General features: G+C 43.7%; 1 protein-coding gene across 1 annotated transcript in view; it reads left to right on the top strand.

The window, feature by feature from the left end:
- tmeff1a (transmembrane protein with EGF-like and two follistatin-like domains 1a) overlaps window positions 1–25,283 on the top strand; it is a 111,542-nt gene that overhangs the window by 24,222 nt on the left and 62,037 nt on the right. The gene's annotated exons all lie outside the window — the stretch shown is intronic.

Below are 25,283 nucleotides of genomic sequence, written 5' to 3' on the forward strand. Positions count from 1 at the left end.
ATTTCCTACTTCCTGGTTTTGTAATGTAAAGCACAAATGTAGGCCTGCAATAGTAGCCTGGTCCTCTGCCTATGACAGTGGGCTATTTGCTGGGGAGACTTTATGTTCTTCCTCACTCTGATTACGGATTCATAGCTGATTACAATGGAGGTTAACAGCCTGCCAGAATATTGAGAAGGAAATGTTCTGCAAAACCAAAACGAGGACCTAAAAGAGGCTAAAAGTCTCAGCAGAGCTGCAGAAACACTGAAACTTTCTGTGGCTTTGTCACAACATTCAGCACCCTGCATGCTACGTATAAATTATTGATTAAGGCAGCTTTAAACGTACATACGGCGTTCTGTGGGGATTCATTTATTCAGGCACTCAGCCTCCGCTGACACCACGTCCCTCATTTCAAGCTCAGCATTGTGAGAAACACCATGGCAACAGAGGACTCCCGATGCTTCACCAGCCTCATTTCCACAGTGTTGTCTTCTTTGTTTTTCAGCCTCCCCACCTCTCAAAACCGTGGCTGCACATCCAGATAGCCACATTCTGCCTGCTTTAGCCACGCCGTCTCCACTCCAGCTCTGCACATTTCCTTTTTCTTTTATGGAAAGTCTCTCCTCCCAAATCAAGCTGTGAAAAGGGCTTTCTGTCGCCTACAGACAAAGACTCGGGCTCTAAACTGTGCCTGAGAAATGGACCAGCATCTTAATGTCAGTTTACTGGGCCTGAAAGAGACGTCAAACATATGAAGAAAACAGCATTGTCAAGAAAAAACTGATAATAACAGCTTATTACACATGTCTAGTTGAATAATTAGATTATTTTGTATATGCTGACAGATTTTGGTTTGGCTTCGTGCCTTTTTTCAGGAGAAAATCCCATTAAATTCTGCCAAATAACATTAAAGCCAAACTCGCCTCGATTCTAATTATGGCTCACATTCAGCAGCGGCTTTGTTTTTGGCCACTTTTAAATGGGATCCTCTCTTCTTCTGTCCTGACACAAAAACATCAGTGTGGTCGGAAAATCCATTAGGATTCCTACAAATGTTCTAATCTGTTCATTTTTCTGTCTGCAACCTACGACGCCGAAGACGTGCCTCCAAAAAAACTTTGCTAGTTGTTAAAGTTTCACTAGTATCCAAAACCAAATCGACCCCACGACAAGCCGATTTAGGATACCCTGCTGTTATATAATCCATTAATTAATCTGTTCAACTAGTCCAAAAATCTCCAGAACAAAGCAGGTGGACCTCCGAGGAGTTTTGTTGTTTAATGAAGGTTCAGTTCAGCGGTGAGTCAAGCCCTGAATTTTCCTCCTAAAAACCCATAAAACACATTTGTATCTTCAAACCGATGATCATTAATTCAGGCTCAGAATCAGCAAAGGTTTAATTTAGGTCAGTTTTATTGTGTTTTTCTCCCTGAAATCCATTTAACCACAGGCGAAACCAATTAGATTACAGTATGTAATGAAATTAAAAACTTGCCTTGCCATTTTTACCTTGAAAGAGCCTTAATGGATTCTGTCGGCCAAACTGTGTTTTAATCCCCTGAAACTTCTTCAACAAGGCCGGAAAAACAGCTTCATGCCTTGTGAAGCCTGTTCAGCATAAAACATTAATGAAGCTACACATTTGAGCAGTTGCGCTCTGAAAAAAAAAAGTTCATTTTCCATAAAAAATAAACTTTTCCAACTTTCATTTTTTTTATTTATTCTTCATTTTCAAGATCCTGAAGCCAAGAAGGGAGTAAAACATCCAGATCTCCAAAGGCATAAAAATTTTAGTACAGAAAGTTCAAATTATCTCCCTTAACTTAAATGAGTAAGACAAATGTTACACGTGTATGTGAAAGTTCATCGAGCAACCTCGTTTTTCGGTGCTTCTTTGTCGATGAATCAAACGTAAGTTTTCTGCACTTGTGCAGCTTCAGAGCTGCAGAACACAACAAAGGGTTTCCATCGGTCCACAGGCTGCACTTTGACAACATCAACAACATGTTTTCCACACACAGACTTTCTGCTGCAGCCCAGCTGGGACTGTGTGATTAACCATGTTGTAATTTCAGTCATGAATTCGTCTTCCACGAAAATGGTTATAAAACTGCTATAAAATGATTATTTTGCATTCATTTCCAGCTGCTGTTGTCTGTCGTGTTATAAATCAAACAAGCTCACACCAGAGGTGAATCCAGAGGAAGTAAGAGTTTAAAGGTTCAGGTACTTGATGATGACCGCCTTTGTCTCCAGCCCACGGAGGGTCACGCTACAGGGCAGCTTTCAGTAGCATGCAATCTAAGCGTCATTTGGCTGTTGGGTCAATCTCTGCATAGGTACTCTGCAGTAGTAGTACTGAAGTGCACTGTCTGTCTCTGGTAGGGGCTGCAGGCCAGCAGTGATAGATGGTGTCTCCCCAACATCTTTATCTATTTTTATTACTTTAACAAAGTCACAAAGTAATCACGTTAATGAATCCTTTCATATTTGTAAAGTTACAAGTCTGCTCAGCTGGTAGCTCCAGCTCGTCTTGTGCTTCCCTCTGGACTTGTCAGGTCGCTGATGTCATCGAGCTGTGTCGAACAGTTCGTCCTGCGGTCAGCCACACCCCATCTCGAAATCTCGTGCTTCAGTCCTTGTTTTGGTCTTGAGATGTGCTGTGAGCTGGAGGGACACTTGATCCAGAACAGGTGGAAAACTGGCACCACTGAGTCCCACTGGAGCTACCACTAGCATCTACAGTCCAAGAGCAGAGAGCTGTCCTGGACTGTCCATCCACAGAAGGAGAAACCTACGAAGTGTAAATGCTCAGCTTTTTCTTATTGTTGCATCCACCCTCTCTGACTCAGTATCTCCACAAACACAGTTTAAATCTGTGGGAAACGCTGCCGTTGGTAAACAGTCTGTAGGTGAGCTGCGAGCCTGGGAGACTGGACACTGTCTTCATGTCTCGTTATTAGCTGGAGGATACAGAGCAGCTTCTTGCTGATGGTGATAAATTCCACCATCCAAAAATCACCCGCGGAGGCCGTTCATACATTTATTTATTCTGAGGGAATTGATTGGACCAGTATTTCCATGCCAGAGGTGAGTAATAATTCAGTGAAGCCCTCGCTTTTAATTCTGCAGCCCTCGTACATCACTCTCACTGTGGCTTGTTGGTATGCGTGTGCACAGCTATGCGGCCCTTCCTTCATCCTCCTCGGCCTTTGTCACCACAAGCCTCAGGAGCTCATATTCTCTGCAGGATTTGTTGTGAAGCCATTAGCCGCTGCAGCGCTCGGGGTTAGCTCCCCCCACCCACACCATTGATTGAAGGAGCCTCCAGCTCCAGCCAGGCATCTCTAAACCCAGAGCAACGTCTGAAGGCTCCTGTTTTCCTCAGAGTCAGGCGCTGCAGAGGGGGAGGGCGGAGGGGCAGAGATGTATTTCACAGCCCAAAACACACACAGCTCTGGAGCTCTTTGTGCTCCAATTAAAATGCATCAAGTGCAAATCACCTGCTGGTTTACTGTTTGAGCTCGGGGACCAGGGGTCTGGTGTCCTCCGCTGTGCCCGGAATTGGAATTGGGCCTGATTAGTCTCGCATCACCGACTCTTTGGGCAAATCCATTCAGCGAAGCGAGGGGGGGGAGGAGGAGGAGGATAGGGGGAAGGGGCTGAAAAAGTGCTTCACATATAAATCTGTCAGGGCTCCGGCTCAGTGTTTGGGGCGCACATGATTGAGATGATCAGGCCTGATCTCGAAGGCTGCCGTTTTGTTTCTCTGGGAGAAACATTATAATCGTCGTGTTTTTGTGTTTGAGAGTTTTCAGTGTGTTTGTCGTTCCTCCTGGAGACCAGGCTTTTCTGTCAAATGTAAACGCATGTAAATTTAACAACCGCTAAAAACGGCTGAAATTATGGGAAAAATGTGTACCTGTGTCATCGTCGGGTAGAGGTACAGCTTTTTACTTCCTGTTTGTTATAATAACAGCCTTAAAAAACAAATATTCACTGACAAGGATGTTGTTGAATCTGTAAAGATGCAACAAAAATGTCACTTTTAGCTCCGTCGTAACTTTAAATTGAATTGGAGGGTGAAAAAAGAAGAAAATACACTTTTTAAAATGTAATTTAAAGGAAAATGTTTTAAAATCTCTTACATCTATATGTTTGTTAGCTTATGAGATGAGTTACTACCTGGATAGTTTAGCATATGATCCTGGCTCTGTGATGTTGGGTCGGTCTATGCTGCTCAGTTCTATGTTGTTCTGTTAGTAACCCAGCAGCTGGAAACACGGCATGCATCAGTGATTCACAGACAAACCCCCGCAGTGCACTCGGCTCTGTGCTTCGCTGTTGGGTCAATAAACAGTATCTGTCAAGAAAATCACGATTATTTTATTCTTAATTATAATGACATAAATTAATCCGTGTAACATCCTGTAAATAAGCACAAACACGTGCTTCACTGATGCGTCACAGAACAACGCGCGCACAGTTTGGACTCAGCTGTGTGAGTGGATTGTTATTTATCGTCGTTGTGTTTGCATCGATTGATTTACTAATAAATAACATGCAGTAAATCTATATTCGTGTACGCACTTGTGTGATGTTTCTCTGCACATAAAACGATGATTGGACAGAAAATGTTCCTTCACTTTGACCTGAAACCACCATGTTTCCAAGAACTGTAACCAAAGCTGCTTTCCTTTGGTCTGGATCTGAGGCGCAGCGGTTGGACCTGTTTTACTCTGATGAATTACAAACATCAGAGTCGTCACATGAAAGCAAAGCCACGAATAAAGCATCTGCAGACTGATCTAACGTCCCTGTAATTTCTAACAGGGGCACTAACAGTAGAGCAACATCTCAGATCCTAATCTGAATCATTCAGACGTATGACTCACGTTTGTATGGCTGCTGCTGGATCTCATTTCATCAATTTGTCATTTAACACCTTCCATCATTCAGGTTTCAGTCCTGTGAGCAGGAGCTGCAGCTGCCATGTGCTGTTGAAATGGATGCACCTCTGTTGTGCTTCGTGTCGTTGGCGACCTGTAGCAGCTGAACTTTAAGAGCAGATTCAGAGTCATCAGTGTCGTGCAGTGAGCGGTGAATTCATCACATTCAGAGTTTGTGGTTGGTTGTGTGTGAACATTTTAGTTTGTGGTACCGACTCAACAGAAGAACATGCTGCAGCGCGGTTCAGCCTGAAGCAGAGCGACCTCCGTCAGCCGATGCTTACGGGAGGTGAGGATGACGATGCATGCATGATGAAGCCAAAGCTTCAAAATTGCAAAACCTAAAACAACAACTGATCTTCAGGTGACGGCTCAGAGACCTGGCAGACCCAAACGCAGACACCAGACAACAAGGTCCAAAGGCTTTAATTGACAGTTGAAATAATGCAGAGACTGTGTGATAAAGGAAGCGCTGGTGGAAGGTGGGCAGGCAATTTCCTAATGTTGTAAACCTCAACATCTGGCAATAAACCCATTCTGATTCTGATTCTGATTCTGATGTGGAGAACCTGGAGCACAAAGAGCTGCGACGATCACAGACTAACACCTGAGAGCAGGCTGAGTGTGTCCTGAAAAAACCATCTGTAAAGATTACAGATTATAGACTGAGAGGCGTTGTGCCAAAAACTGATTTCCAATGTTTCCGTGTGTTTTTTGTGTCTAATATATTTTTGTATGTTGGTGAACAGGGTTTACAAAGGGTTTTATATAACATTTAAATATTACCTGCTTTTGAAATATCTTCATAACTCTGTGTTATTGTAGTTACATTATAACCAATCCGGTTCTTTTTGTCCACTTAAAGTATGTTTGCAGAACTATTGATATATTTGTTGCCAGGTCTGCTGATTCCTCTTACAAAAGACATTTTTAATGTCAACAAGGTTTTTTTTTAACTGCATAAATAAAGGACACATAAGGATACAGCTTCTACCTTGTTACAGGAATGTTGTTTGTGGCTCAGGAGGACTTGATGACATTCATGAGGGATGCATTTGACATATGTTTCACATATTATAGACCAACAAGTTATTATTGCAGTTTAAATACGAGCAATCATGTTTTGGCGCAACACCGGTAAAGGATGCGACAGGAGCCGTGGAGCGCCCACACCCAGCCACGCGTCTGTTTTATCCTCTAGTTCTGACCGGAGTTATTAAAATGCTGTATTTTTTTTAAAGTCTGGGAATGAAGCTAACAAGTGTGCTTGAGACTGAGAAATAATGAAATGCAGGATTATTTCTGGTGTTTTCTTTTAACTTGCCTGCGTTTGAGGAGGAACCTCCACGCTGAGCTGCATTCGGCTAAATTAAACGCTCTTCCTGTCTGACTCTGATTGATGGCGCTGAAAATGTCGGCCGAGCTTGATGAGCCCCCTTGCTCTGTGTGGGGCCGGCTGCTTTCGCCACACTTCCACCTGTTTGCAGTTTGCGTCTCGCCGCTTGTTTATCTCAGTAGCTCTGCTTCTTCTTCTGAGGTTTTTGTCTCGCAGTACTCCGACTGCAGCCGGAGGCCGTTTCTGTCTCCAGCATCTCGCCGCTAAAATCTCTCTTTTGTCTTCCAGAGGAGACAAAGCGATGTCTCGAACTAAGGCGCTCATCACGTTGCTTCTGAATCAATACCAGGGTGAGAAATTTTCCATCTCCGCTGCGCCGTTAACACGCCAGATGTGAGATTTATGTGATTGGTTGGGTTAGGTGAGGGTGAGGTTAGACACCGCGAGGCAGAAAGGAAGACAGATCCTGACAGACGGTTAAGGAGGGGAAATAAAACAAAGGATAAAACCAACGTGAGAGCTTGAAATTGAAAATGCAAATGTGAGGCGAGGCAGAAAACCAAGACGGTCGTCTGTTTGCTTTGTGACAGCGGCTTTAAACAATCCAGTTTAATCATTAAGGTTTCTAAATGTGTCGTTGCTGCTGTCGTGAGGTTCGCCGGCTCTTTGTCCGCTCCTCGGGAAGCGGGGGAAGATTGTGACAGATTTTGGGTCGGTTGCGAGGTCGTGGCGAGCTGACAGGGGCGTCTGCGAGGTTCATAAACAGTCCTAACATGCAGAGAGGCCGTAAACAGTCTGTGAGAACGGCCGCAAGGAGGACAAAGGGGCCTCTCAGGCTCTGCTTGGCGCTGCTCGCAGACGCTCTGAAGAGGTTTCCACAGTGAAAGCAGCACTTTTATAGCCGGGAAATCACACAGACGCAGCAGAACTGGACACCAGCAGCAGAGCTCAAAGGTCTCGCTCAAGGAAACACAATAATTAAGACACAAATACAGATTTTATTCAATTTGAACTCTTTGTAAGATCGTTTCTTGCACGCCTGGTTGTGATGTGGCAAACAAAGGGGAGAACATCGCTGGATCACAAGTTTAGTCTCATAAACGAGACTCTTCAGTCCAACATCGTCGTGCTGTGTGGCCTCCATGACCGAGACCAGTGCAGGTCAGCGCTCTCCACCCTCAGTAATACAGACTAAAAATAACACAACAGCACACTCATGAGAGCTGGTGAGACAGAAACACTCACGGGGAGTTTATAGCAGCGCGAGCCTCGATTTATAACGTTTGTCCTCATCGTTCTCAGGCAGTGTGTGAAATGCCTCACCTGTCTCACCTCCACTCTTTCTTACACACCTGCTGAAACAAAAAGTTAAGGAGGACATAAACGAGCCTCTGCAAACATGGAGAGAAACAAATCTCTCATTTAAAATGAAGCCAGTCTGTCTGGTTTTGACATCAGGGCTCAGTGAAGCAGATCCAAAGATGGCAGAGATGCACGAAGCTGTGGTCGAGTCACAAGTGTGTGTTTTTTATATGCAGAGATCCCAGTAAAGGTGAAGTAAATATGAATCTAATCTAATGCTAATATTGAATTTCATTGAATTTCTTCCTTCTCTCACCCCAACCGGTCGCAGCAGATGGCCCCTCCCCTCCCTGAGCCTGGTTCTGCTGGAGGTTTCTTCCTGTTAAAAGGGAGTTTTTCCTTCCCACTGTCGCCAAAGTGCTGCTCATAGGGGTCATATGATTGTTGGGCTTTTCTCTGTATGTATTATAGTAGAATCTACTGTACAATATAAAGCACCTTGATGTGACTGTTGCGATTTGGAGCTGTATAAATAAAACTGAATCGACTCATTAATAGGAAAAAAAGCCTTTGTTGAGCTTGCACCGATCACTGTGACCGCGATCGAGGCCCGACTTCATCGTTCATCTATAGAAGCTTATGAGGAGAAATCGTGTGATGTCACATGTTTTGTTTGACACAACAGTTACAAGCATTGTTGTTTCTTATCAGGCTGTTACCTCTTTCAGTGTTGTGCACATAAAAATGCTGCAGAACCCACAGAGAGGATGAAACCGCGTTAAACAACCAGGTGAACATCGAGACCTGCAGGTTTACCTGTTGACTCACATCATGCATGTAGAAGAAGGCACTGCTTCCACCCAGCTGCTCACTTATTTCCCAAAGGGGATGAAAGTGCATGTTTGTGTCTGCTCTCTGTCTTTAACCAGCGCTGTCACACGTGAGGCAGATGTTCTAACCGCTGCACCCCAGAACACATCTGCATGGACACCAATTCAGAACTGAAAAAAAGAAGCGAAATAAAAATCCACTGTTCCTATCCTCCGTTGGTGCCACTGCAGAAATACAGAGTCCTGTTACAGAGAGTGGGCGGGGCTACATTTAACTGACGTGTGCTGAACCCCCGTCCCTGCAGTCATTAATGTCTTTGAAGGCGAGATAAGTGACATAAATGAGACCAAAAATCTGCCTTCTCACATTAGTCTGAATGTCAGATCCTCTGCAGGTGAGAGCAGATGGGACAGAATAGATCCGACATCGGCTGAGTCGAAAATATATAAAACACTTTGCTGCAGATTGGGAAGTGTAACATTTTTCTGAGAGCTGTGAGTAAGGCTCAGTTGGTTTGAGACAAAGTGGCTCTTTACATCCTTCCTGCCATAAAAAGCCACAGTCTAAGAAAAACCCACCAACATACAGTAAAGCTGAGCTCGCTGCAGTGTTAATTCACCGGCCGACATCGTATTGAGACAAATTACACTGTATGAAGTTATAGGGCGGTAATTATGCAAATTACACAGCGGTTCGCGGGGGTGGAGGAAGTTGAAGAGGCTGACACACAAGCTAATTCACAGCCGGTGGCGAGGTGATGAGGAGGATGATGGCGACTGTGAGGAAGCGGTTTGCTTCGAGGGTTTGGATGCAGCTGCACCACCGGGATGGAAACATCTGGTGGAGGAGGTGAGACAGCCGCAGGAAAGCAGTGAAAGAGAGACAGAGAAATCACCAAAGGACCGAAATTTAAAGGATAATGAGGAATACGTTTCGTTAACGCAACAATGCTCATGTGCAGAGAAGAAGCGGCCCTGACTAAATCCTGTCGTGGTACCAGGTTCTGGTCCTGAGTTTGTCCTCATTCGTTAGTGGTTCTTGTGTTTCCCATCATGCCCTTCTCTGTCTCCTGTCTTTCCTTTGTGTGAGCTCTTCCTCTTTACTTTAATGTTACAGTTTCATGAAACTGCAGCGGTCTGATGTGACGCAGAGGGACGAGCAGGTGATTTATCAGATAAAACTTTACAAAAATGCATTTTGGGTGAACTTTCGAGGGTCACATCACCATGTGGGGTTGGCTCTAAACTAATTTCTGCCCACATATTGATACGGAGCTCATATCACTAAGCTGTGATCTGTCCCATGACACTCACGCTCAATTTGGCTATCAACAAATCGTGCTGAATTTAAAAAGAAGAAAAACAGAATTTGGCTTCAGGCTGCAGCACAACAATCATTTGTTTGCAGTTTTTAACAGAGCTTAAAAGTGTTTTCCTGCCCTGATGGATTTATTTGGATCTTTTTTGCTGATGACGTTCTCCGAGCTCAACATTAAGAAAAGAAAAAGGACATTTTCCCTTTGTGGAGATCCTTTTCTCACAGCAGGAAGGTCAAAGGTTGTGTACAAAAATAGCTGATTGTGAGGGCTGGGACCTGCCTGATTTAAATTCTGTCTAATTTCAAATTCAAAATCATCTTCTTACCTGTGGAGCTTTGCAGCACAGCTCATTTTTGGATTATTTGCCAAAAAAGGGACACAAACTGAGATATCACAATAATGTCAGTGAAGTCTGCTGCAGGTTATTGAGACTCACTCCTGCTGAAACTCAGCAAAGCCGCACATGCAGACTGTTCTGCACTCAAACAGCCCCCAACACAAACGCGCTCCCAGGACTTTTCAGCTTTCCGTTTTTCAAATGAATAGAAGCTATTTATTGTTTCCCATATGTCAACTTTAATTCAAAGAGTCGCCTCAACATAATAACAGCAGATAGTTTTATTTTCAAAGCTTCAAGCTGTGGAAAGCGGCTCCAGTGTTTCTGCTTTATTTAACCTGCCAGCAGTGCCAGATTGGGCTTTTTCTGCCCTGTTGGGTAAGCTGCTGTAAAACCGTCGTCGCCAGATTTCTGCTGTTTGTGCCAAAAGTCAGTCAGGTCTCAACACACAGGCACATATTCTGTTCCAGCATCACCGTCAGATGTCTTAGATCCACCATGAACCCCAAAATCTGCTCCTGTCACTGGATAAGTCACCCGATGACTGTCATATTTTTACTAGCTTCTGCTGAAGGACGGCCTCTTTCACCCGTTAGACTGCGTCTCACACACTGACTGTACTTGAGCCTCTCAGGTGTATCTTTAGCTGTCCAGGTGCGTTTTCCATCTCATCGTAGTCATTTTTAAACACAGCATCATTTGTAATTAATGGACCGTCATCTGCGCTCTTATTTTGAAAGTTCAGTCACTGCTAACTAGCTTCAGCCCTTCTTGTGTTTCCCCTCCAGCCGGCTCACTCGACGGGGTCCCGTCGTAGCCATCAGGTGTCAGAGTCGAGTGTCGGTCTTTGATTGTTGTTTAGCCTTTAAAGCCTTCAGACATTTTGTGCTTGTGCGCCGTGAAACTAAGGTGAACAAAATCAGTGAAATAAAGATGTTATATTTATTAAGTCACGAAGGTTCCAACATTCAGTCAACGAAACCAAAATAATACATTTGAAAGTCTGGTTTCAGGAGCAGTCAGTGGATCGTATGACATCCTTCTGAGCGCAGTGATTGAATGGTAGTGGTGCTCTTTACGATTCAGACGCATGGACGGTTATTGCACATTTTTCTAGGACACCATCCTAAAACTGTTGCAGGGCATCCCGTAATGCCAGTGAGGCTATTAAATGTGATTAACGGGGCCTTTTAGCTCCTCGAGTATCTGACTGTTAGTCTTTTTGGAGCGCTGCTCTTTCCTAAATGTCCATTTGGCTGCGGTGGTGGTGGAAGCAGCTGCAGGAGTTTCTGGCCTGTTTGGATTTCTGTCCTCGGTGAAACCACCTTTAAGCTTGACAAGAGAGAACAACATGGACAGACGGATAAAAGCTGCCAACAAACACGCAGAATGAAAGCGCCCGCGGTTCCTCCTCTCGACTGGCCTTGGCCTCGTCTCTTTTCGTGTGCGTTTTGTGTTGTCGACCTGAGTGCTTCGGTCTCCTGTGGCAGGCTGAGAGTTTGGGGGAGGGGAGGAGGTTTGTGTGGAGATCCTCTGCAGCGGCTCGAACAGTGAGGAGAGCAGCAGAGCAGAGGTTTCAGTGGACTGATGGACGAGTAGAAAACAGATTACTGTCAGGGTCGCAGCCAAAGGTGAACGGGAGGAGAATTACCTTGAGCTACTGCCTCGAGCTTGCACCAGGGTTACACTTCTGTTAATGCCTTAGCCAGGAACTGAAATATTTTCATATTTTTTTACCCAGAAATACTCTGTTATTGCAAATTAGTGAACCTAAAAACAATTAGATTCGTCCTTGTAATAATTAGAGAATCTCGTAGCGCCTGCAGGAAAGCATCATCAGAAAAGTGAAGGTGAATGTTGCTTTAATAAACTTGAATTCTTTCTTTCACACACCACCATTAAATGAATATGAACATTTAAACTAAAGGAATATTGACATGAATGATTTCTGTCCTCTGACCTTGTTTTTGGAGGCAAAAATGGCCATATTAGGGATATTCTGTCATCGTTTAGATAGGGTAGAAAAAAATGCCTGAAACTCGAGTCTGCAGAGCAGTCTGAAGCATTAGCTTTTAGCTTACAAAGATTACTTGGAAACTTTAGCCATCTTTAGCATCCACGACTATTACAGTGGTGGATGCTAAACATGGCTAAAGTTTATATGACAGAAGCTAAGACAGAGAAGGACAGATCCACTTTAATTTTCTCTTAGCAGTTATAGTTTTTGCTATATATAGCTATTATCTTTTTTTTAATGCTGACATGAACACAAAATAGCTCCCAATCTATCTGATTCTCATGATTAGCCAATAAAGAGACAAGGAAATCAGGCTTGATAGAAGCAGTTTTGTTAGCTAGGCTAACATTTTTACACTGTTTGCTGTAGCATAAACATTGAGAAGGAAAATAAGAACAAAGCCAGACTTTTATCATTCACTGTCCTCAAGGTTGTTACGTGGAAGTTGCAAAAAGAAAAGCAGCAAATCTTTTCTGAAAGTTGAAGATTTATTATATTTTATTGGGTTTTTTTTTAAAAAATTGCAAATAATTGATTGGATCATCTGATTAACTGGTTTAAACCAGCTATATTTCCTAATTTGTCTTAGAGAGACATGTTTTTAGTCCAAAAATGAAGTCCTCACAGTATAAGGAATACAAGGATATGCACACACACACACACACACACACACACACACACACACACACACACACACACACACACACACACACACACACACACTGGCTTTCTTTCTAATGATTCTCAAATGTCAGCCTGATTACAGTTTAGATAATAGGTGCCAAACGTCAAGTCATGATTCTCCCACTCTCTCTGTCTCACACACACACACACACACACACACACACACACACACACACACACACACACACACACACACACACACTGCATATATCTTCCAGACTAAGAGCCTGAGGTGAGCCAGCCTCTGACTTCTTTCAGCACTTAAAGTCTTTCATCCTGTCGTCAGCTCTCTGTTCGTCCTCCTCCTCCTCCTCCTCCTCCTCCGACTGTCTGCTGGATATTTAGGAGCTGTCTTTGCTTTCTGCCTCGCTCTCCTCTTTTCTTTCTCTGAAGCTCAGCTCTGACTCGGCCTTCAGGAACTAAAATCATTTTCTTGTTTCTTCATTTTCTCTGACTGTCCTTAATTTTAATTATGTAAGCAGACGAGGACCACATTAGAGCTCAGTGGGAGGAAATGCAATCCCCTCATTTATATAAATGAAGAAGCATATCGAAGCATTAGAGCTCCAGAAATGCAGTGAAATACTTTACCGACCTTTAAATCTTTTATTGTGATAATCCGGCCAGACTTCCTGGTCTGTACTTTCTTTTCATGCGTGCCTGCTCTCATAGAAATTAGTGAAGTGACCCAACCACTCATGTGCCGACTCCACAGAAAAGAACAAGCTCCTCCTTTGTTCTCCTGGTTGACGACATCACCGACCTTCACCGAAGGGTGGAGATTTTAAATGATTGACTCTAGTGGAAGAGCTAGCCTGGAAACATCAATCCTTTTAATCTCTCTTTAAAAAATGCAACCACTGTTTGAGTTTTTCTGCTGAGATCACTTGGGCGCCCCGAGGTGATCTCCTCATAAGCATAACAAAGTAGTTTGGGTTCAGAAATCAAACCAAACAGTGACTGAAGCTAAAGTAAAAATGAAATGCATGAAAAATAAGACGACTTCATCCAGAAATATTTATCCAAACACTTGACGTGAACCCATGTCTCGTCTCACATCAAAGTTTGAGCTACTCCACCGTGCACCACCCTCCTTATCTTCTAGTATGGACTTCATCCGTCTGTCACAGACTGGATATAATAGATGGACACATCCACCCATTGGTTTCTGGACTCTGCATTTGTTTTGGAGCCAGTCATGTTTCGATAAGCAGGTGTGTGCTCTGTGTCAAGCTAATGGTAACTAGTTTATAAAGCTGCATCTATAAGCACGTGCAACATGCATATATAATTAGTGCTTAGTTTCACACTTTGGCAGCAAACCCAGTGCATCCAGTAGATGTTTATTTATTGGATACGTCAAAGAGGCATCAGAGCTCCAGGTGATGACTTCATTAGAGGTAAGCCTAGCAGTCGAGTGTGTCACCTTCCAGCAGAGGCCACGCCCCTAACTTTTAACCATAACAAAATCCAAAAAATAGTCACTCGCCGTACGGTCGTTGTGAAGGAGGAGGAGTCTGTGGCGACTGACTCGAGGATGAACTGCATCCAAACTGAGCGATGATACGTCGCAGACTCTTACTGGCTCTGTGTGGGGTTGAAAGAGCATTTACCTTTGAAGAATGTCCTTTTGGTAAATAATAATAAAGCTGATGCAGTACGAACAGAAAACTGGGATCAACACTTGGTAATCCGTGTTGATCCCAGAGATGAGCTTCCATTGAAAAATGCTGATATTTGTATATTTTTAATAACATTAGTAACAGCAGAGCTATGATACGCATGATATAAACATTTTAAATGTGCAAATATAACAAATAAATGTGAAATATCCAAATACAGCGACACACTTTTGAGCTGAGGAAATCACAATCTTACTTTGTTGTCGCTCTTGTGTGTTTCCAAAAATAATTTTCCACCTCAGCGTCAGCGTGCTGCTGCGGTACAATTGATGGTTGCCATCTCATGTAAAAGGAGCACATAATAGCTTTAAAACCTTCACTTTTCAGCCAAATGTTAGCCTGTAGGTCCTGCTGTCAGCTCTTTGTGGGGCGAAGTCAAATTGGCTGAAAACTGCTCCCCGTCGCGCAGCTTTTACTGCACATAATGTGCGCCTGTATAATGGCACTGTATGTCAGGAAAAACAGAAATAAAATACAGCCTGAATTATGGCTGAAAGTACTTTCCATCTGCAAATAGGTTTTCCATTAACTGTAACAACAAAAATATTGAGAGCAGTGAATCAGCGAGGAGCGTCAGCTGCAGCGTCGGGTAGCTTTAAGGACATCTCTCTTCATTTCTCTCTGCAGTTTTTCCAAGTGAGGTTTTTTAAATGAAGCTCTAAAAGTACTAAATGGATTTTTGGAGAATGTCTTGAATGAAAGTAAAGTGAAAAGCAGCCGTTTGATTCTCTTGGTGCCTCTGTGAGTGAAATATGTGCTGAAATGTGTAATTAAAGAACAGGACAGGAGCGGGTTGTTGTTGGTGTGATTAAATGAACCCTGATGTGTGGCTCAGCGTCAGCGGCTGTGATGACCGGCATCATTAGGTCCATGAATAAACCAGCCTCAGAGAAGCTTTTCATAAACACTACAAACACAATTAAAGCCTCGTCGGGCCGAGATGGCGGGAAGCCGCCGAGCGCTAAGGTGGCAGGTGAGCGCCGCTGCTGCCACCTGGAGGCGGGGCTCTGGCCCGCGGGATAAATAAATCGCACTTCAGTGAGTTTTATTTCACGGACGCACCGGGCTGGATAACGAGTCGGTCCGGCGGCTCGTTTAACGCCTCGGTCTGAAGGCTGTTTCACACCTCTGCAGCTCGCCGTGACGATACGCGGACAGGTCAGGGGACGACTTTAAAAACTTTAGTGATGGCGAGACACCTGAAGGACGGGCTGTAAAAGGCAGGAGTTTAGCTGCTGGTTTCACAGCTGAAATTAGTGCAGATCAGTCAGAGATCTGGCAGCGTGTTCACAACAGAACAGTTGCAGATTTATAGAAACGTGAATTCAAGCTGGTTACTTTGTGCCGTCGCTCTGACCTGAAGTTGCTGCTCTTGTACTGAAGCCTGTGGCAGGTGGGTCACACCTTAGCCTAAACACAGGACTGGGTAGCATTAGCTGTTTATAGCCAACAGCCTGTGAGGTTTGTGTTGAAGGAAACACTCATTTTCTGTAACTGTTGAGAGTGAAGACTCAAGATGTGGACGTGTGTGGGACATCTTCCAGTTTCTCATCATGTTCTTGTTGAGTGTGTGGCTAAAGCACAGCCTAAGCTGGTTCAGATATCAGATGCTAAACAATGCTCCCTCTGTGAGCTTTGCCAGCTAGCTGTGTAGACGGGTATCTGCTGAGCCATCAGCTGATCTTGGTTGGCGTTGAGATCAGCTGATCTGCCAGGATCACGGTGGAGCTTGACTCTGCGCCCTGTCTGAATTAACGCTTTGCTGAATTAATGAAATCCAAATATATCCAGAGTCCAAGGAAAGAACCCTGCTCTGACACTACTGCACAGAGAATTCCAGATTTTCCAGAATGCATGGAAAATCTGAGACGATGTCTCTGTGAAAACTCCTTCTCAGGCTTGATTGTTACTAACGAGCCAATCTGCTGACGGCAAACTGCGACCCGACTTGTTGGAGAGACTTCCCCGGAGGTCAATTACTTCCTGCTCTGTCTCTGCGTCAGACTCCAGAAAGAAGCTAAAAGGAGTTTTGGTGTCGTTCTGATCTGCTCGACATGAATAAAACATCAAAGCTGTTATCTCTGCGCTGCACTCGCTGCTTCCCAGGTGAAGATTAGTCTGCAGCAGCCGCGGCTGATGAAGCCAAACGAGCCGAGCGTCTGCCGGCCCTCCAGGCCTCCCGCGCTCAGACGCCCTGGAGGAAATAAAAACTCGAACCTGGACAAATTAGTTGCAGTTACAAAGAGGAGGAGGAGCTGTGATTGAACAGCACGTCCTTCGGCAGCATCTGCTGAGATTCAGACGAGGTCGGGGGTTCAAATCCCTGAAATGTAATCGCCGCCTCATGTTTCTGTGCTGTGTGCTGCTGCTTTGGCCTCATTTGCACTTTTGTTTTCACACGTCGGATCGTTTCAGGAAAAAACACCGTTCAGAGCCCAGCAGAGCGAGGAAGAAAGGGCGAGTGCGCTCAGGAGGAATTTTATCGTAACCATGTTTTTAGACCAGATATGAAGTTCAGAGGATTTTGGGTCCATTTCAAATCCCATAATAAATATTCAGTTCTGACGCCAGTGGGAGAATCACTTCCTTCCAAAGTATAACCAACAGCTGGGATTAGGGATCAGTTTTATTTTCAGCCCAGTGACTTTCTCTGTTTGTAGGACACGATAAGTCACGTAGCTGCTCTCAGACAGCATCAGGGAGCTTTTCCTCCATCGCCGAGAATCCAGTTTATAAAACCGACGAGTGTTTGGGACTCAGCATCAAGTGGATTTTTTAATTTAAAGACTTTTAAATTGCACTGATATGTATTTGTATTTGCTTTGAATTTGCATTTTCCTACTCATGCCACGATTACCACCGCCATGTTGTTTCTTTGGAGCCAGAGGTCACTGTATTTGCTAACTAGCTTGGTTAACAAGCAGCGTGTCCAGTCTGTGAGACTGAGACATCACAGGGACGTTAACGTTAACGTTCCCAGAATATTTCAGTTCACTTCTGAGTTTCTGTTTTATTGCAGGAAGTTTTTTTTCTCTCTTCGACCCTGCAGATTGAAAACTCAGTGTCTGTAGATTGTCTTTGTTAAACGTGTCTTCTGAGACGCTAACTGAAGGCCAGGGAGGCAGCTGTAGTTTAAAAAAAATAACAAACACTTTATTTAAAAGTGTTAAAGTTAAAGACATCATGCTCGCATCGCTCGCAGCGATAAAGCTGAGGAGGAGGAGGAAGGGGCTGTCGGGCTTTCATGTTTTATTCAAGCAGCAGAAGAAGAACAGACAAAAGCTCTTCATCCAGCTGCTGCGGTCAGAAGGTTTCACCAAGATCGAGGAAGAATCAGGAGCCGAGCAGCTCGCAGCGTTTACTCTTCATCAGTCAGCAGAGCTCAGATCCATCATCAGCCCCACTCTGCGCTCTCCTTCACATCCACACGTCTTTTGTTTGATAGCGAAGACACATTTATGAACAACTCTCACAGCCTGTTTCCAAAAAGTGTGCAGTTATTTGTGGAGTATCAATAAATCAGAGAATAAATCCCAGACAGGAAACAGGTGCAGTGAAACCTGGCAGACGATCCCGCCTCATAAAGATGTAGCTGTTTTTAAAGCGCATTATTTTTACTACTAAAACTACGATAATATAAAACTTGAGCGAAACAGTTATTGTAGTAATTAATCAGAATTCATGATTTTCAGAGGAACATCTGCACAGAGGCAGCGTCACTCAACTTTACTGAGACAAGTCAAAGTCAAATCGAGGACTGAGTGAAGACTCGCTGCGACAGAAACTGCCTTTCTGGTTTCTTTCTCGTGCACTGAGTCATCAACATCATCGTGTCAGCTCAGGGTTCAAAATGAAGCTAAACACTAACAGCTGCAGTTTCTTCAAAGGCCACTAGAGGCTCCAGCAGTGAGTCCGTCACACAGACTCCAGTGTTTCTAATGTCCAAAGGAAATAAACATGTTTACAGCCTTAAAGGACAACTTTAAGCCTGTTACTCAGTTGAGCCATTTTAAGGCCTAACAGAGAAGTTACTACTTGAACTGAAGTGTCCCTGCTAGCTGTCTGCTTAGCTTCACCTCAGCTAACTGGAATCACTGAGCAGGACCAGTGGGCTGTACTGGAACTGCTGGTGTGTTAAAATTTCACCGTGATGGTCAGAACATCCGACAAGTTTCTGCTTCAGGTTTGGTGAGAAACTCTTTCACTGAGCGCTAATTAGCAGATACCTGGATGAGGTCATTGCACCTGTGCGGCTTATTCAGCCTTTAACTGTCTTTTTAAGTATCATCACTGATGGCTGCAGAAACACAAGGTGCTTTAGGCAGCTGTTGTTGTGATTTGGTGCTGTGTGTATATAACACTGAAAGGTGGTAGTAGCTTGAAAACTGGTAGATGTGGGTGTTGGTGAGGTGACCGTTTCATCCTCGGATGAAGATTCCCAGAAAGTCTGTTTTCTTGCCTCAGAGGAAGCCATACCGTTTTTTCCTAATTCACACAAAACACACGGCTGAGGGCATTTCAACATTTAAACATGGGACTCAAATGGTCGTTAGGGGAACTGCAGCTTTTGTCATCTGTGTTAGTTTATTGTATTTTACGTTGTTAAACTCTGGGATCATCTCCAGGTTTCGTAATGAGGTAATTGTGTAGCTGTAAATCACCGGGGACGTTAAGACTGAATGAGATTCTTCTGTTTCACAGCCATTTCCTTTGTGCTCTGACTTTATTGTGAAGGAGCTCTGACTTTATTGTGAAGGAGCTCTGACTTTATTTTGAAGGCGCTCTGACATGTTTCCTCGTGGCTTTGGTAAATCTGAATATACTGGATGTGCAGCTTCACACATCAGCATTCACGATGGGTTTTAGGCACAAAGTGAACGATCACAAACCGATAGTTTTGTTATGCAGTGGGTCCATTGTGCCTGTAACGGCACAAAGAAGTGGAACATTTGGGTTTTTGAGAGGGGGGGTGAAGTCCCATCATGCATCACTGATGTTTGTACTTTACATGAATGTCACGCTGCCTCCCTCTCCTGTTTCTCGTCTCTGCCGAGGATAAATTCTCTGCTTTTAGCAAACCAAATCAATACGCCACAGCAGTCCTTGAGAAGGTTCCACTTCTCTATGAAATGAACCTCACTCTGGAGATATCAGCCTGTGTGTGTGTGTGTGTGTGTGTGTGTGTGTGTGTGTGTGTGTGTGTGTGTGTGTGTGTGTGTGAATGGTTTTTATCAGAACTTTTCGGAGGATGTTGAACTTCCTGTGGCCTTTGAAAACAATCTTTTGTCTGGAGAAGAAAGGAGTGCGATGAAAGTTTCACTGATGACGCTGTTAAGGACGCTCTAATTTTCTCCGATGTCCTTTTCAAACTCTGAATCCTCGATGAGCCAGAACATTAGGAGGCGAATAACACGGCTTATCCTGATAGCATAGATGTCGAGGTCTGGATATGTTGGGCGTACGTGAATGGTGAGGGTGTTGGATGTGATGGAGATTGAAAGGTGTCGGGACTAAACCTCGTATCGTGAAGCTGTCGTTGGTGCTCCCCGTACCGAGGGCCATTTGGGAGGCAGCTGACTGTGAGCTATAGAGAATCTGCTGCTAATATCTTTGGCATCGCTCTAAAGCAGCCGGCCAAATTCCAGACTGTAGAGGCCCACTTCTAAATCTTCTGCAGCAAACCCAAACCTTTTAATGACTGCTGTGATCATCATAGAGCAGAAAATCACACAAAACTGCACAAAAAAAGTTTTGTGATATTATTTATTTGTTTTGATTTTGTGGTGATTTACTCTCCAGTTTAATTTCTCAGGATCAGAAATAGAGGATTATTAAAGATTATGTCTTTCGTCCTGTCTTCCTTCTCTCACCCCAACCGGTCGCAGCAGATGGCCCCGCCCCTCCCTGAGCCAGAGGTTTCTTCCTGTTAAAAGGGAGTTTTTCCTTCCCACTGTCGCCACAGTGCTTGCTCATAGGGGGTCATATGATTGTTTTTCTCTGTATGTATTATTGTAAGGTCTACCTTACAATGTAAAGCGCCTTGAGGTGACTGTGATTTGGTGCCGTATAAATAAAGTTGAGTTGAATTGAATTAATACATCCTACATGTTCTGAGTCAGGCGTGAGTCATATAAACGTTAAACCATCTGATTTTTAAGGTTGTGCATCTGTTTCTTTAAAAAAAGAAGAAGAAGAAAATAAGAAGATTTTCAGTTAAATAAAAGAAGTTGAATTTGCTGCTTACGTGCAGTACCGCCGTTGCCCACCAGGAGGCCGTGGTTTTCTGTTATGTAAAATTTTCAAATATGTTTCAGATGGCAGACACATTTGGGCCTAATTAGGGCTACTTTACTAATTTGATTTTACAAGGATTACATTATCGTTAAGTAAGGCGATGCTGAGTTTCGATGAGTAATCTGATCTGATGCAGTTTTGTCTGTGAGCAGCAGGGATGTAACCGTGTTTAGAAATGAGTCCGATATTTATTTATTTAAGGTGGAGCAGCTGTGCTCCAGTGACCAGCAGAAAAGGCTGCACCTCTGAAGAGTCCTAGAGCTGCACTGCAATCAAGGCTGAACACTGAAGGATTTCTCCACTGTGTGTGTAAATATCTACAATGATTGCTGTGTTTATAAAACGACAACTAAAACAACAAAAACAGAAATATTGTTTCAGTTAAAACGAAAACAGCACAAAGAAAAAAAATTACTCATTCCGCGGCTCTGGCGCTGCTGGGTCTCTGAGTCACTCCTCATGCATAAACCAGCCAATCATCTTTCCTCGTGAGATCATCAACAAACTAAACACAACGCACCGTGGGGCAGGCCGCTCCTTCATAGGCTGCCTGCAGAGCGTCACACATTTGTGCCAGTTTTTACTCTTGTTTTTTAGACAAAGTAAACTTTCAAAGGTCCGGACGTCGCTGACCTCAGCAGGCAGGCTAGCATTCATTAGCATTAGCTAAAGGAAAGACATCCCAGGGTCAGCGCTGACCTCCAAAACCAAACAAACATCCCTCCATGAAGCCCGGGACCTGCTGAACTCCAGAGCTACAAAGCTTAAACCAACACTACAGAGCCACAGTCTGCAGTTCCTCTAATGTCCACTCGAGGCTGGCTTAAAGACTGAGTCTGTCCCCACAGAGTCACACGATATCTGATTCCAGCATAACAGCTGTAGCAGGAATATTTTATTATAGATCTGACTCATGAAACTGGGTGGAGGAATTCAAGGCGTGACGTCCCTGAACTGGGTCTCATGGCCGTGTTTGAGCTGGTAAAAGTGTTAAAAGCAACATCGTTGTGGCCAAAAAGATAACGTGAAGAAATGCAGTCCAGATGTGGAATAAACTGCAGGTAGGTCAGTCTTCATACAGCCTGGGTCTCATCTTAAATGAAGTAAAGGTGAAAGAAGAACACGATGGTAACATTTAGGGCTGAGGTAGCTCATCTGGGTCCTGTAGAGGGTTTAATAGGAGAAAAAAAAAGTAGTCTTTCCCAGATTTGCCTGTAAATCCAGAGAAAAGCAGTTCTAACCACCTTTCAGACGGGCTGTGTCTGCTCCGGTGTGTTGGAGTCACATATCTGTGTCTCTGCAGGGAAAGGGTTAAAAGGATGTCGAAGGACTCGGAGCAGCAGACAGAAGATGAAGTATTGACGTCCATCTCCTGGAGTCAGGGCTGCAGGGGAGGGGGGGTAGGGGGGTTAGATAACGAGCCGGAGGAGAGGCGGGGTGGCCATGACGACCGGGCCGGGCTCGAGGGATTTGGGAGGTGGATGTGCCTCCAGGCGGTGGCTGCTGCCACGCTCCGTCAGCTTCTTTAGTTCTTTAGTAGGAGGGAATTATGTGCATTTCAAATCCCTGTTTCTGTTGTAAAATGTATGAGGCCGAGGAACCCGAACACAACACGGCCGGGGTCGACTACAAACAGAAAAACATCAGCAGCGGAGGCAGATAACACGGCGCGGACACACAAACAGCGCCAACACACAAACAGCGCCAACACACAAACAGCGCCAACACTGGTTTGTGAACGAGGCGCCTTCATCTGCATGTGTGTCTGTCTCCAGCTGGAGGTTTAAAGACTTCGGCTTGTCGTTCAGCATAATCCCAAATTGTCTGGGTATTAAACCTGCAAACAGGAAGCAGCGCGCACACACACACACACACACACACACACACACACACACACACACACACACACACACACACACACACACACACACACACACACACACAGCTGATCAGCAGTCGGCCTCCAGGCTGATGGATGTGGCTGCTGCTTGGACTTAATTAGCCACGACTGCCCTGCAGACCTACACGAGGCTGCTGAACCGGCTCATTTGCTCTGATTCTCCTGGGTTTGTCCATTATTTCTCACAGAGACGTCAAAATCGAGAAGGTGACACCTGAGATTTGAGAAATGAGATCAATAAGTGGAGGAAACTGGAGCAGCCGGACGATCGGATGGCATTAGGACAAACGATGATGCGACTCTGGGATGTTTAACGATGGTTGGCTCTGCAGCTCTGAACGTTTACTGTCAGAATTTAAACTTCATATCTCACATTTTCTGTATTTTTTTTTTTATGTCTCACGTGTTTCATTTGCTATTTCATTTTTTCCTGTATTTACTTTTTTGAATTTTTGAATAACTTCTCTCATATTTGAGATTCTGTTTCTAATGTTATTTTTGGCTCATTGTGTTATATTCATATTTTATATTGTTCTAGTTTTTTTGACATTTTTTCTTTTCCAGTAATTTTAATATGAGATTAATACTTTTAATCTCAGATTTAAGATTTTCTCATATTGAAATTTTTTTTTTGCACAATTTTTCTGACTTTATTTTTAAAAGATTTTGACTTGTTAAAAATCTTTGAAGCTCTCTGTGTTTGTTATTTGTATTGTTTCCTCTCATGTTTTTACTTCTCATTACTTTTACCACATTTTTGGATTTTTACTAACCTTTTTAACTTTTTTTTTTCTTCTTCTTTTTTGCCTGTCCCGTTTGGCTCTTTTTAACCTTTTTAACTTTAACCGCAGTTTATTTTTCTTTCTCTGTCACAAATTCACCCCTGAAAGTGAAATCTGATGTTTTGTTTGCTCGTCTCTGATGATGTGACGTTCACGTTCACTAATCAGCATCCTGATGATTAACTCTCAGATCAAACAGGTGAGACTCCTCAGCTGTTTGGCTCAGTGTGAGGTTCACGGTGAGGAAAACTGAAATTATTGATCAGTAACTGATCACATGTGTAAGCTTCACACGTTCAGCATCGGTGAATGTTTGTGATATTTCTTAAACAGCATCTGTTTGCGCGTGGGCCTTGGCTGAAACACGTAAGAGGATTTTCACATCAGACACCATAACATTCATTTTAAAACTCTGCTGTTGTTACCTTGAACGACTTCTTCCAAACTCGCCTGTTACTCTTTTGTTTTCTTGCTCGTTGAGTCTGAGTGTTATTTTCTCAGCTGGAGGCTCACATTGCCCGTCTCTGAGACGCTGCTGAGCTCCAGGGTTGGCTGTTACTGCGGCCAGCGGCGGCCATTTTTGGGACTCGGGGAGGTTTGCAAACAGTAATTACAGGCCATTACACGGCTCCTCAAAGCCACTCGGCAGCGCTCGTGCCGGCACCGAGGCGGGAATCTGCTGCAGGAATCTCAAAGGAAATGTGGATTATTCAAGTTCACAGCACATTTCTGAGCCGTGTAGGCCTGTTATTATCTCTGTGTGTGTGTGTGTGTGTGTGTGTGTGTGTGTGTGTGTGTGTGTGTGTGTGTGTGTGTGTGTGTGTGTGTGTGTGTGTGTGTGTGTGTGTGTCGGCTCTAGAAGTCTCGCAGATAAAAATGCCCATAAATAAGTCGCCTTGTGACATTTCATGAACTGATCGTGAGTGAAAGTTTAAAGAGCCAAACTGATTCAGGATCAGCTGCGAGTTTGTCCCCACAGCATTCAGCCTGAGAGCGGCGCTCTGATGTTTCAACAAGTTTCAACACTCAGTATCATATAGGTGTGTATTCTACTACTAAGAGGGGCGGGGCTTCTGATATTAAAACCTTTTGTGTGAGAGGGGAGGCAAATAACAAGTTGAATAGATGGAGGTAGAAGGGCTTGTTTCAGACGGATGAACCGAGAGGATAAAACGAGTCAGAGTCCGAGAATAAAAACCATGTCGTGCATTAACTTATAAAGATTTTTATTTTGAATTTCTTTTTAATGTAACTAAACATTCAATAAATAAAATAAAACTAACAAGCTTCCTGATGAGGATTTTATTGACTCATTATAATTTATGTATTTTTAGGCTCCTTGTTTATTTCATTGTAAACTATCGTACCTTTTTATTGGCTGTTAGGCCAAAGTTTGGTTCAGATATGTGCTGGTTACACCAGAATCCCCCAAATTAGCTGTTGCCTCACAGAAGTCCCTCCCACCTGCTAACAATCCTTCTGAGGCTTATTTTGACTGTGCACCATGCAAAGCTGGGGGCTTATTATTATTATTAGTATTATTATTATTAGTATTATTAGTATTATTATTATTGTTATTATTATTATTATTGTTATTATTATTATTTTATCCTTTGAAGTCATACAGTAGCACCTCTTGGAGTTCTAACTCCATGAGCCAGTTTACCAGGTTCGGATTAGCCTAGCACCGAACTGAAAGGATCTTTATTAAAAACAGTTTGTGGTCTAAGACGAGACCGACTGTTGTCCATCCCTGTGAAACTGAGCCATAGTGTTTACATGTTTATCCATGTAAACACTGTCAGGATAGGTTGATCCCGGATTATTCCGTTTATCTTGGATCTACCGATAGTATCAGGCTGGTTT

This window comes from Rhamphochromis longiceps, linkage group LG18 (assembly GCF_057381845.1).
Source record: "Rhamphochromis longiceps isolate RC_006_pf linkage group LG18, R_longiceps_female_GT1.1, whole genome shotgun sequence".
Classification (NCBI taxonomy): Eukaryota; Metazoa; Chordata; class Actinopteri; order Cichliformes; family Cichlidae; genus Rhamphochromis; species Rhamphochromis longiceps.